This window comes from Mastigoproctus giganteus, chromosome 9 (assembly GCF_048544385.1).
Source record: "Mastigoproctus giganteus isolate SK-2022 chromosome 9, ASM4854438v1, whole genome shotgun sequence".
NCBI classification, from domain to species: Eukaryota; Metazoa; Arthropoda; class Arachnida; order Uropygi; family Thelyphonidae; genus Mastigoproctus; species Mastigoproctus giganteus.
The window spans coordinates 185,628,676-185,642,296 of record NC_143583.1 but is presented as its reverse complement, the minus strand read 5'-3'; the positions used below and the strand labels follow the sequence as shown (position 1 = coordinate 185,642,296).

The window sequence follows — 13,621 nt, the reverse complement described above, 5'->3', positions numbered from 1 at the left end:
GTAGCTGACAGAGCCAGTTTCGCTCAACGCATTTCTGCTGTAATATCAGTTTTAATGAAAATACAAGTGGAAGGGAAGAAAGCTCTCTCTAAAGCAATCGCAGACGAGGTCAAGGCAGGAGAAAGAAGGCTAGAAAGGGGGAGGGCACGTTCCCTGCCACACGCTGACGCAGGACAGGGAAACAGCCCCCAACGGAGCGAGCGAACAGCGTTAAAAGGCTCAATCGTTGCTTCGCCCAAAAACCGCGCGGCGCGTTCGTATGCTCGCGTTTCTACGCGCACATGGGCGACATCACGTGACCCCAAGTGTACGGAATCGATCACAATCGACTGGAGACATCCAGTTTACAAGGGATATACAGGACGCGCGCCACTGCTGCTAGCCAGGGATGTAATACGACAAGATTCTCAGGTAAGCACATGTATAGAGATTAATGCTGTTGTGACGTGTTGCTCTATCCACATCACTCCACTCCCAAATTTCATATTTTCAGCGATAGAAGGCGAGAACTTTTAATGGTCACCCAAAATTACGCTTCCATACAGGTGGTTGTCGGTATTCGCCCTTCTGTGACTCATTCTCGCACATTCGAGTACTTGAACTGATATAAACTCGAAGGGCTGCACCACACCCCATCCCAAATCCTACAAAATAACGTTTTCTTGGGCACAACACTAATAAAGCCGTGTTTCCTTCTTCTTATGAAGTAGAGAATCGAATTAAATCCCGAAGGATTATTATATGCAAGACACGCGGCTTACAGTAGTGTCCAGAGACAAAACTCATGCCGCTTTAAAGGCATTTAGAATTATGTTTGCATTTGTCCTTGGATGGAGCGTAATTCCTAGAATGCTCTGAGAGCGCACTCAAACAGACATGTTTTGTAAGTTCGTGTAGTAAGAGGTGCAGAGCCACGAAGTCACACTGGTGTTTCGCTTAACGTTTACTATAAGCTGAAGGGTATTTGAGTTTCGGGGCTGTCGTTTCCTCCCACGGAACTCTTGAGATTGTTTTTTGCTTATAATTCGGCAACTTACATTTTATACTCACAATGATCAAGTCCATACCAACCGAAAAAAATTCTAATGTTAAATAACAATTTACGTTATATCAGCAGAACAAGGTGAATGTAGGAAAAGTAACCCTTATTGGACTAACGGTCTTCTCTGGAGATACTCGGAATTATTGGGTTAGTCAATAATACCAAGGACAACGTGACTCATGCTGAGTTGGTAGTTATTTGAACAACACACCCACTCTGTTTGATGTCCTCCTACACGTTTTTTGACTGCAGAAAATTGTACTGAGTTAGATCTCGGGTGGAAAGTAATTCCAGCTATGCAACTAAGTTTTCTGCTTCGTAACCCATGAAAATATTCCACCAGTCGCTTTTAACAGTTAATCCAAAATTTCGGTTGCAGAATTAGCCGTTTTGTGGTCAAATGTTCTGGCTGAGAATAGGTTGCCAACTGACTGAATTATGCGAGGCAGAAAATTAAAATTTGCAACTGATATCTGCGCTGAAGGAGGACAAGAATATCTAGGTTACAAGTATCCAGGTAGGAACCATGTTTTATTTCAATCTTTGAGATTAAATGTATCAGTATATAAAACTACATACACTCATAGCTAAATTTCGTGTCGCATCTATTTACTTACATTGTTCTGAAAGGGGCGTGAAATTTATGAAATATTTTAAGGGAGCGCAAGGTACAAAGGTTTGGGAATATATGGTCTAGGTTGTTCGTATAATTGCTTTAACAAATGGTATCTTTACACGCGAATGCACATCGTAAGAGAGGTGTGACGTCAATGAAGATCTACGCGAACTTAAAGCATTGTGGTATACGTAAACGTCCCTGTTAAAGGGGCAGAATTCTGCTCGTGAGTTCAATAATGCGCATTGTTAAGCCTAATGCATAAAGCGATTACCACACAAATGATTGGTTGTTCTACAATCATCAAACCGGCCACTGTCAGCGTATCATTAGCAGTCAACATGCGTATTATTACATATAAACAGCACTCGGTTCTATTGAGATTCATCCCGAGAAACTGCTGCCAATTGACAGTTCCTCATGTGAGAAATTACTTTCTTTACTTTGAAATTACTGCAGTTGGTGGCGAGGACTTTCATCCATCAAAGCTACTGTAAAAACACTCTCGTATCGAATACAGGATCTTAATACGCGTACAAACATTTACATAGAAATTTCTGTACATATTTCGTTTCAAATATTAGTAAATACTGTAAAAAAACTTACCTGTATTACTTCAATGGGTCTAAAATGGCAGCATTTGGATTTTCTAAGACTGAAATGTTCTTTAGCATCCAAGTATTATTCTTGAGCGCACCCTGGAGATTAAAGCGATCCTCCACTGAACAAATAAATGAAATGAATTAATTAATACATTATTAAAAGTTATTTAAAACTTAAATTTCATGCTTTTGAGTATATAAACAGCCTTCCAGAAGTGGATGAAAAGTTTTTTAAAACGAGTGAAGTCCAATAGACATAATTAAGTCTAGGGCAACGGTATTAGGAAAATTTAAGGCTGGCGCAAACAAAACAGCACTGCTTTTGCGGGAAAAAAACATAGTCTGCAATATTCGTGACGTCATATCAGGTATAACTTATCGCGTATGCGAAAGATGGAAAAGGACCATGAACAAGGCTTAGAAGAGATTAATTTAATTGTACGATAATTTGCCATCTCACACCAAATAGAAATGGCACAGCTTATATAGCAGTAAGTGTTTCCAAATGTTTCCAAAGAAATAAGTCCCTGGACTTATTTCTTTGGAAACATTTCCAAAAGGTATTAATGGCCATGATATGAGAGCACCGCGCTCAGTCCATCGCACCTGCACTGCAGAAGGTATCGAGTTACGCTTCACGATCCAGATCGGCTGCACGTGCTGATCCAAGAAAGATTTGTTGTGCATTGGTTCTTGAGTTGCGTATTGGAAATGAAGTAAATGTGGGCATTTCAACTGCCTGAGAGCAGATAATGAGGCTATGGTGGAAGTCACCGTGAATTCCAGTCCAGGTGTTAATGCTCACCATCTTTTTTTTGTGGTTGTTTCTCTGCTGAATCGATTGCCGTGCTACCATATATGATGACAATTGAATAAATCTATTATTATTCAAAGGCAACAATTGTGAGCTTGAATAAACTTGTTATTTTCGCCTTGTTCCATGTTTCCTGGTCCTATCGCACACATACAGATAGCCATACCGGATATGACATCACAAATATCAATATGGTTTTTCCCTACAATCAGGCCTCGCAGAGAGGTACTATTTATTCAGTTGGAAAGAGTCTCCCACCAGGGATTGTTCCAAGTCCTCATTGCGAGCAATTTTCCTTATACCCTGTATACTCTGTAGAGAGAGAGAGAGAGAGAGAGAGAGTGGGCGCTTTATTAGCTTAACTTACATTTTTCATATAACTGGATGCACCTTCAATAACAGCATCACGTGTTTGTCCCAGGCAATATAAAGCAGGCGGGCAGACACGTAAGAATGCTGTATGCGTACAAATCAGTGCAAGAATATGCAAGACAAAAGGTTTAAGTGATTTGAACGTGGCGTGGTAGTCGGCACTGATATGAATTTCTCAAAAATTGCATCATTTTGGGGATTCATGTCGATTGTCTCAGTTGTATCAAGATTAATGCAATTCGTAACTTTTCACGGATAGGCTATCGCCAGCTGACGACCGAAAACCGGGTTCCACTCCTTTTAGAAAAACACAAGGAGATACTCTTAGAGTGGACTCACAAACACTAACGCTGGACATTAAAAACGATTATGAAGAACGTCGCTTGATCCGCTTAAATTCTGATCCCTGATTACTCACGCTGTTGGGAGTAACATAATATAGCGAAATTAGAATGGGTCCATAGACCCACCAAAAAATACAGGCTGGTAGAGAATATTTTCGTTTGATACCCTTGATACCAGAGGAACAGCACTTGAATTCCACAGGTTACCTGTAAATAGTTTTTCATGGCTAAAATTCACCCATGTGTGAACAGGTTCTTCCAACAGGATAATGTGCCACGTCAAAGGCTAGATTTGTACAGATTTCTTCCAGGAACATGAGTGAAATTGAGCCTACTGCGGTGGCCAGCAGATCTCAAACTGGACTGTTGCGGATCTCAGCTGTTCAGAGAAAAGATCCGCAACAATCCTGGAGTAAAAAATAAGGTGTTCGAAAACCGTAAAAGTGCGTACATCCCATTTCAACAGATATAAACAGTGGAGTTAAAACAGTACGTTAAAAAGTGTTGGGAAACTAAGAATGTCCCAGATATATTTAATTTTCCAAAAGATGATGAAGACACTGTTCAGCCCGATTTAACCACGATGCTTTTCTAGGGGCTCGTTTATAATACTACATTCAGAATCGACGTATTCATTCGACCTCTTGCTGTCATTAACCGCCTCTGCAAATACTCTCCAATGTAATTTAATGTTTACTCATCCCACACGAACAATTTTATCGACTTTCGTAATCTAAGAGCATCGCCTGGTTAATGCCATGCCATAACTTTTCTTCCCACTTCCTTTGTGGAATTAAAACCGACTTTATAATCTCGTAGTCAGTTTTAATTTTCCTGTCAAGGTTCTCAAGCACCGTTCTACTTTACTAACAAATCTGATCTAACTTTAGTTTCTCCACAAGTTATGAAAGAGCCTCAAATCCTTTTAAATCCCTTTCTCTCTCTCGCAGATTCTTTTAACGTGCTGCTTTACAATCAGGCGCGAAGTAAATCTAAGAAATTACGCGTTCCACCTGAGCTGTTCCATTCTCGCAATCGATATTACTTAAAAGTGAAATGGCCCGGTATTAAAATTTTACTGCCCCAACCACGCCATGTAACGACCCCATGATGTCATCGGTGTTACCCCCACAACCACCCTTATAGCGCACACCTACTCGCCTCCAAATGCTCCACATCCACTCTCAACGCCACAGCAATGCCTATTCTGGAAAAAATTGCCACCATCTTTGAAGAGTGGGTGCAGAAATGTTTCAGATTATTCTTCCTGCACAAGGGTGGTTTGCATTTGCTAAATCACTGAAATTCTCTTTCTCTATGTATTGTTCTTTTTTATTATGTAAATCATTTTAGAGGGGATTATATTAGCCATGGACAGAAAGATTGGCTAACGGGCAGTAGACTGTCCAGGACATTTATGAACTTGATTAAAAAATAGGTTAACACAAATCATTCATACTGTACAAATAATGGAATATGATCTTTAATTGGGTTTTTGTTGTTGTTTTTTTTTAAATTTTAGTAAGGTTTGGTGTTCTATTTCTTCTTCCTTTTAACCCCAATATACAGAAAAGAAAATCGGGAAATCTTCGTCTCAGACTGGATAACGCGCCAATGGTGTGAAAATCACGCATGAAAGCACTTGGGGGGAACTTCACGAGGAGTCTTTTCTTTTATTCAGGAGTGTTGGTGGGTTAGGTTATTCAGATTAAATGTTGAGGTAGTTAAGGCCACGAGGTCGCATATTATATCTGAAAATTGCGTCCATTCTGGGATTTGTTTTCTCTTTGGAATGAAAAGCCAAAATTTCTGAGAGAAAATAGGAAATAAATTTAGTCGGCCAGTGCGTGAAAAAAGCCCATGAAAGCCCTTCAAAGGAGAGAAGCTTGAAAAAACAGCTGTCGTAGCATCCTAATCTCGAGGTCGGCATGGTGGCGAATAATGGAGTTGGCTTTGACACATTGGAAGCATTGTTGATAGATTTAGGAAAGCTCATTGAAGAGAAGTTTTTTTTCACTTTTATATCGGCTGTTGTGGTAGCACAATATACACTGAAAGGACAGAATTCGTGGGATACCTGTTTCCTGGGCAACGCAACGCTGTGATCCCCTCTCGCTAGTGGACGAACCCACCGTTTGGCAAGTATATAGGTACACTGCATTCACGACGGTAATTCGATGTCAGTATGGATAAACGTCCTGAGTTAACCGACTTTGAAAGAGGGCAGATAGTGGGTGCCCGGCGCAGGTGGTACAGAAATTGCACTATCCCAGTTTGACAGTATCAGGAGTATATCGGGAATATGCCATTTCCGGAATAACATCTCATCGTGGACAGCGCTGTTGGGGTAGAAAGTTGGTGGATGAATGTGGCCGTCCTTCTCGCATTGTTTCAGCCAACCGGAGAGCGACAGTGGCACAAATCACCGCCGACTTTAAAGAGGGTGGTGCCAGAAACATCTCCACCAAGACCATCAAGCGATCATTGCCCGCAATAGGTTACGGGAGCCGACAATCCACGAGAGTCACATTGCTAACGCCACGAAAACGGGGTGAAAGTACATCGGCACTGGACCTTGCACGATTGAAGACGGATCTGCTGGTCCGATGAGTCCCGTTTCCAGTCATTTAGAGCGAACGGGTGGGTCCTTTCTGGCGGAAACTGCACAAAGCTCTGCACCCGTCATGTCAACAAGGAACTGTTCAGGCAGGTGGACGGTCGGTAATGGTCTGGGGCGTATTCACGTGGCACACGTTGGGGCCTCTGGCACGTCTAGAAGCATCTCTGAACGGTCCAGGTTACGTTCCATCCTTGCAGACCGTCTGCATCCTTTCATGGTCATCGTTCACCCACAGGGCAATGGACTCTTCCAGCAGGACAGTGCACTTCCAAAAGAGCCGTGGTGACTAGAACATGGTTCGAAGAGTTTTCCGCAGGTTTTACCACCGTGGAATGGCCTCCTCGTTCCCCGAACATGAACCCTGTGGAGCATTTTTGAGAAGCTGTGGAAAGGTCCGTTGAAGCTTTGTATCATCCACCAAGGAATGCGACGGAATTATGGACAGTGGTGCAGCAAGCATGGATGGAAATACCTGTGGAACGCTTTCGTGAACTAGTGGACTCAATGCCGCGCCGTGTGATTGCCCTTATCCAGAAGAAAAGTGGACCTAACCGTTACTAGGTAGGTACCCCATGATTTCTGTCCACTCAGTGTATAAGCACCGAGTGGAAAGAACCATGTTTGAATCCACTCATTGGCGTGAGGAGTTTTTATGGGCTTTATCAGAATGTAGCTGAGTTGGTCTTCGCTGAGTGAGGGTTACATGATTACTTTTCTCCCAGAAACTGGGTTTTTCTTCCAGTAAACAGGCAAATCCACCTCAGAACTACATATTTTACGATGTTATATGTATGGTGCAACATGAAAATGAGTATTTACTTATTTTCATATTGGCTGAAAAACCCGAAATAACTCACGAAGTAAATCCTATTTCCTCCGCCTGAGATTAGCTAACACCACAGGCTCGACTGAAGGAGCCTTATAAAAACTTTTCGTCTTCGATACGATTCGAATCCAGACCTTTCGAAACTTATAAAGATTAATTATGAACAGTTTTGTGTAACAATGAGTAGACTCAAATCTCTTAAGTTTTCGCGCGAAACACTCTTGGATTAATTCAAGAGCCTTTATGATTTGAGTGGATTTAGCACTAACTACCTGTTTGAAACTTCAAGACCAGTTGATGATAGAAAGTAATAATTCAGGCCTTTTGAAACACGGTTGAATTATTCCATTCTTTCTTCTTGTGAACAGACAAAACAGACTTTAAACAAATCCCCTCAGTTGCGTATATGGAGTTTGACGTGGCACAAAATATTATCATAATCTTCTGATCTTGCAGTTTTGGACATCCCCGTTGTCTGGGACCTCAGTAAGCAGTTCGCACATTGACGAATGCAACACTTCATCCATTCTACAAAAACCATTAATGTCCCACGACCTGAGTCTCCAAGATACTAATCTAATAAAGTCGGATGGGTAACCTATGGAACTTTATTTATCAGCAAATAAGAGCAGCTTTTGAGATACTACTGCGCAAAGTCTGTGGCCAATGCAACGGGTTTTATCGAACACACATCTTGTATTCTAAATGACCAGCACGAAACATGTAAATTAGCAGTCAACATAAAGGATGTAGAACGCACGTGCGTAACTATAACACGGGAAAATACTTTCTCTGAATTACAAGAAGCGTTTTAATAAACACTAAGAAATACAAAGTATAGAGCTGGCGATGATTGAGATGGATGTTCTGCAGCGCTCAGTGGATGTTCTTTATTCACAGACAACTGTGAATAAAGAACAATAAGTTCGGTTCAAGTTGGAACAGTGTAGATGTAGAAGACACGTGGTGTGTTCCTGGAATTATTGGCACATCGCCAGCACGTGGACAGTGCTGGCGTTATGCCACATCCAACCAAAAAACTTGAATTTATCCTTTGTTTTTTGGGCTTTATTTTGTTCAATTTAGGTTGTTTTCAGTGGAGGTGCGCTTAGATAAACATATTAGATGTTTGTGTAATGGTAGGTACACTGAGGGGAAGCGGAGGAAGAATCTCTGCATGGTGGGGATAATGAGGAATTGTTCATTTTCATCACTGATACTCCATTTTTGTTCCACGAAGCTTCCAATACGAAGATTAAAGAGCAACTGTCGAGGATTAAGGGCAAGGGATGTACGGGATTTACCGTGCAGTTATAAATTAATGAGTGATTGCGGGATTCATTAAGTATCGCAGTGAAGTAAATGTGACCCTTTTAAAGAAATTTCACGGCCACATTGCGTACATAATTTCTTTTTTTTGACTTCTCGATTACAGTCGAAAACTCCTGTCCGACTGGAATAATTAAACGTGATTTTTAATCCTTTTAGAAAATGAAATAAATTGCATTTTTATCTTAAAGATTACTTAATTTCGCAGATTGTTATTACTCGAAATTACGCTTTTTAATTTCCATATGTGGAGGCACTTTAATCTTAAATATTTTTGATTTTTCGCAGACCCATGATCATCGTGTCCTGGATAAGTTATTTTTACTTTACAAGTGATAAGTTTCTCCAGAGCCTCAATTGAGACTTCAATCAAAAAGGCCTTATATTCTCTATTCCACTTTCTAACGCACAATTTCCAATTTAGTTTCCTTACCTGTGGTTTTCTTTGAATTTCTTGTGTGCTGTCCTGGATGATCGAACTGTTTGTTTTAAGGATTACGTCAAGCAGCAATTTGATGCGATCCAGAATTTACAAAAACAAGTGACAAGAAATGGAATGTCATCTTGTCTTTATAACTCCCTCCGAGCTTAGTCTTAGTGAGTACAGGCCCAGAAAATCTAGTGTGCCTAGTTGAACTAATCCTCCCCCTCTCTTTTTAGACTTTTCTTTTACTTTCTTTTTGTTTTCTGAGCAGCGGAAGTCTACCTTATTTCTGAAGGCGTAGAAAGCTAACTTGTTTATACTTCCCTCGTATATGAAGGCTTATAACTCTGAAAAATAAGAGGAAGGAAAAATTCCCAGAAAGATTGGAAATAAATTGAGAAGTAAGGGCGAAAATGACGATGCCAATATGAACTGGACTGAAATAAGGAAGAGGGTTATTGAGATCAATGTCAGATAATAGGATAATAGGATGCACCTCCCATAATGTGTCCGTCATCCCTGCCCGGGACTCGATGCGACACATATCCAACACAGAAGTAGCCTCCAAAGCGCTTATTAAATGGTATAACGCAGCTATCACAAAAGAACGGGGACAGCCCCAAAAATAAGTACGCACCCGGGTCCCCGATTGCCATTGCACGATTGGTTGAGTACACACCTATTCATCATGATTGTCAGTCCCTATTATAATCATGCGAAAGATAATAAGCATATGAACTTTTCAACCTGCATATGCGTAGGATTGGCTTGAATACTTTTTATGAAAATAAAATTTATAAAAATATTTTTTCCTTTTTTCTAAATTTCTGCATTTTTCCTGTCTAGGCGACCATTTCTTAGTTTCCCAAACCTTTTTCTCCATTGATTTTCTTAACTGCTGGTCTCTGTCTTATACGCCAAATTATTGTGCACAGAACTGTCTTACACCCAATTGACGTAATCCCGAGGAAGATGAAAGAATGTGAACTGAACAGAAAGAAAAAGAAAATATAGAGAGCGTAATAATAGGTTGAGAAGGATAGATGGTGGCAATTTCAGTAGTGAGGCGAAATAGAGTATGGATAAAAAGGAAGTTGTGATTAAATTTTTAGAAGAGAGTTGTTAAACAATAAATGTTTAGAATGGAACAAACAGAATGCAATATGGCAGGGATGAAAGAGAGGATAAGGTTGGCATTAAAGATGAGAGAGATTGGGGTTAAAGGTTAACGTTGAGAACGGATGTGAGCTACTTGAGGGAAACAAAAATAGACAGAGGGGGTGAGAAGGATGTTCCCTCTTTCCAGCATTGTTCAATAAGTGATATGGAGGTGATAGTAACGGAAGCAATGGGGTGGAAGGGAATACAAAGGAAGCGAGTTTAAAGAGAGGGGTAAAACTGTACACAGTGAGGTTTGTAAATGATATTCGATACAGACGGGCTGCAGATTTTGTAGGAAAAACTTACAGAAAATTGCTAGTTGATGTAACTGCTACTTTCTTTTCATCAGTATGTGTTCTCTACAACATGGCAGTCAGAACACGAAAATTCTATTGAGTTGAGAATGAAGGTAACCAGGATAAAAGCAGTTATCCTGGTAATCTGATAAAAGGTGATGGAAGTAATAGTCGGGAAAGTAGGACCATATTTGGAATGGGTAAGATTTCGTTTGAGAAGAGGAAGCAGATTTTTTAGAGGGAGAATGGATGCTGAGCTTTAGAATAAGTTTATTAAATATTTTGTGTAGAACATCGTGATTTACAGAGCTGAGACATAGGGGCACTAAAGAAAGAAGATATTAGAGTTGATGATTTCGAAATATGGGTGAGACGACATGAAAATGTGAAATGGGAAGATGGTTGGAATTTAAGTATTAAGAAAAGTAAAAGAAAGTCAAAGTGTGTGCTGAAGGCTATAAGGAAAAGAAAGAAAAGTTTTAATTGAATACTAAGCGGAGAAAGTTTGTTAAAAGATGTAATCTAAAAGAAAGCGATGGACAAGAGACCGAGAGGAAAAAGAATTAAGGTTGGATGACTTTATAGAGCTGATAGGTATCTTTAGATGAAGAATTGGATTGGAGTCATATGAGATGGAGACGTGATCGTGTTCAGACAGAAGAGATGGAGATGTGATCATGCTGTGGCTGTCACTAGCGTAATATATTGCAGAGAACATGTGAAGGTAACGAAAGCAGCAGTTCATTTTGCAATTAACCTTTCACGGCCTGAATAGACTCCAAAGAAAGATAATTCTCACGTATATATCAAGATAATAACCTGGCAAACAAACGCTTACCAGATTGGCAGTAAAACTTTACTACCTGACCAATGGGCAGGACACATAGCTCGAAGACATGATGACAGATGGACTAAGAAAATAACAGAATGGTACCCAAGAGGAGCTAGAAGAAAACCTGGAAGACAATGGCGGAGATGGATAGATGAAATTCATGAGTTTGTGGGTAGTAAATGGATGGCCAGTGCTCAAAACAGAAGGAACTGGAAAGTTGCTGGAGAGGCCTTCATCCTGCAGTGGATTGAAAATGGCTGATGATGATGACCTGACCAATGATGAGCCAAATTAAAAGAGTGGTCACAAGTGATCACTTGTATACACCAAAGAGCAGATTTGATGCTGAAATAACAAATGCAACTCCAAAATTGGTAATTGATAATGTAAAGAGGGAAGCGCAGTTGTCCGGAAAAAACTATTTCCAATGGAGGAACTTATGTCAGATCAGTATGCGAGGGGACGGGGGGGCTATTGCCTATCAACAGGACACAAACTTAATTTATGCGCTGTTGAGCATGTCTGGGACATTCTCGAACCATTAATGGTTTAAAAAAACAATTAACGGGTTTAGAGCATCTTTCTGCCTCAATAGCAAGAAACATATGATTTTGCGCTGGGGATTTTTCGCACTAAAATAAAAATATCTTATTCTGATAACTTCTTACCTACACCTTTACCTACTGGTATACCAAAGCTTGATTAATTAATCTACACTTTTAGGGTGGGCAATTTTTCTGACACTGAATGTCGTCAGGTATTTACAACTTTATTTTCCAAAACGAGAATGGCTATTTCTCTGTGACAACTCGCGAAAGAAGACACGTGCTAGCCAACGTAAGACAAATTGTAGAATAAAGAGCTAAATTTGAAATTACAATCTGGCAACAAATAACATTTAGGGCAGTAAACGACCCGAGTGGTTCACACGACGCCATTGAAATTACTTAAGCACAATTGAGGAACAACCAAATACTTCACGGATGTTAAAAATCTAAAGAAACACGCCGGAAAATGCAATGCACGCCAACACTTTCTTTTCGTGTCACTCGTATTGCGTGCGTCGGTTTTGCTATTAGGAGGGACTTCCACTTGCGGGGAGGGGGTTAATGAAGAGAAAGCTGTATTACGCATAATCACCTACCAAGGCTGTACCGCCAATAACGGAGATAAAAGTGATATGCAAACACGCACACTGGGAAGGAGAAGAAGTTCGCGTGCACTGGAACAGGTCCTTGATGTGGCAGCTACAAGGAGAATCTACAAAAGGCAGTAACGATTTCGGCAGATCATTAAGAGCGTTTAATAATTCATCGAAGCTGAGAAAGGTGACGTCTACTCTCCAGACGTTGTGTAAAGAACAATTTAAATTAAAACTTGATTTAATTTAAACGGACTCAAGTGGCCTCCATTTCATTTCTCTTTTCTTTTCGTTGTATTCTGGTTTGACTTTTCTTGTTCAAAAGCTAATTATCTGGGCGAATTCGACGGCCTTTATTTTCTTCCTTCACTCATGAAAAATGGCTTGTCGAAGTGCCACATCCAGAGGCACATTAGGACTGTTTTATTGTCTATATAGCGGAGCACGGTCAGCAAAACACAGAAACGTGATGTGGAAATCGATAAATCTCTTTTGACTTAATACTTAGTTGCAAACAGCTTGCACGTGGATAGTTGCTCGCGAAAGAGCGTTGCTTTTTTGAAAAATGCCACAGATTATCGAACATTATAGGTGAACAAAACGTCATTTTCAGTAATACCTCGTCCTTCTTTGGCTAGAAATATATTTAAGGGCAAGAAAATCTGCCCAACTAACACAATAGTCAAGGTTCTGTTGGTCTGAACCGGACATTGCCCACTTAATCCATTTTGCTGGTTTAATAAGACAGAATAATGAAAATTAATGTCTTATTGTTCCTATTCTATTATTTCCTTCATTCTTTCTCTCAATCTTGCCCTCAACGCCAGTTCGCCATGTGGCAACATTCGCGCAAGAAAACCAACCAAAGAATACTGTATACATTTAGTATGGCTCAATCTGCTGTTTATCCCATTCTTTTAAATTCATTTCCATTATCTCTCGCTCGAAATCTACCAATCACTTGTATTTTTTTACTTTTATTCGTAATTTTCTCCAATCTAACAACGAAGTATTTTCCCAAGATGGATTTAACGTTCTCAACTTAAGTCAGCTTCTATCGAGGCTTTTGTCATTAGTGACGTTACACAATGTCCATTTACCACTGTAACGCGATATAATCGTAACCACTCATTAAACACTCGATCTTTTTCTCATCAATCCCTTTTCAAAGTTCACCGTTAACGTTAAGATGTCCGCGATAG

The 13,621-nt window shown here is 40.2% G+C and overlaps 1 protein-coding gene across 1 annotated transcript in view; it reads left to right on the top strand.

The window, feature by feature from the left end:
- The first annotated feature begins 316 nt into the window (after positions 1 to 316).
- Positions 317 to 13,621, top strand: part of LOC150080942 (histamine H2 receptor-like) — a 66,455-nt gene continuing 53,150 nt past the window's right edge. Inside the window, exon 1 of the mRNA XM_090380991.1 lies at positions 317 to 411. The gene's annotated coding sequence lies outside the window, so the exon portion shown is untranslated. The remainder of the gene's footprint in view (positions 412 to 13,621) is intronic.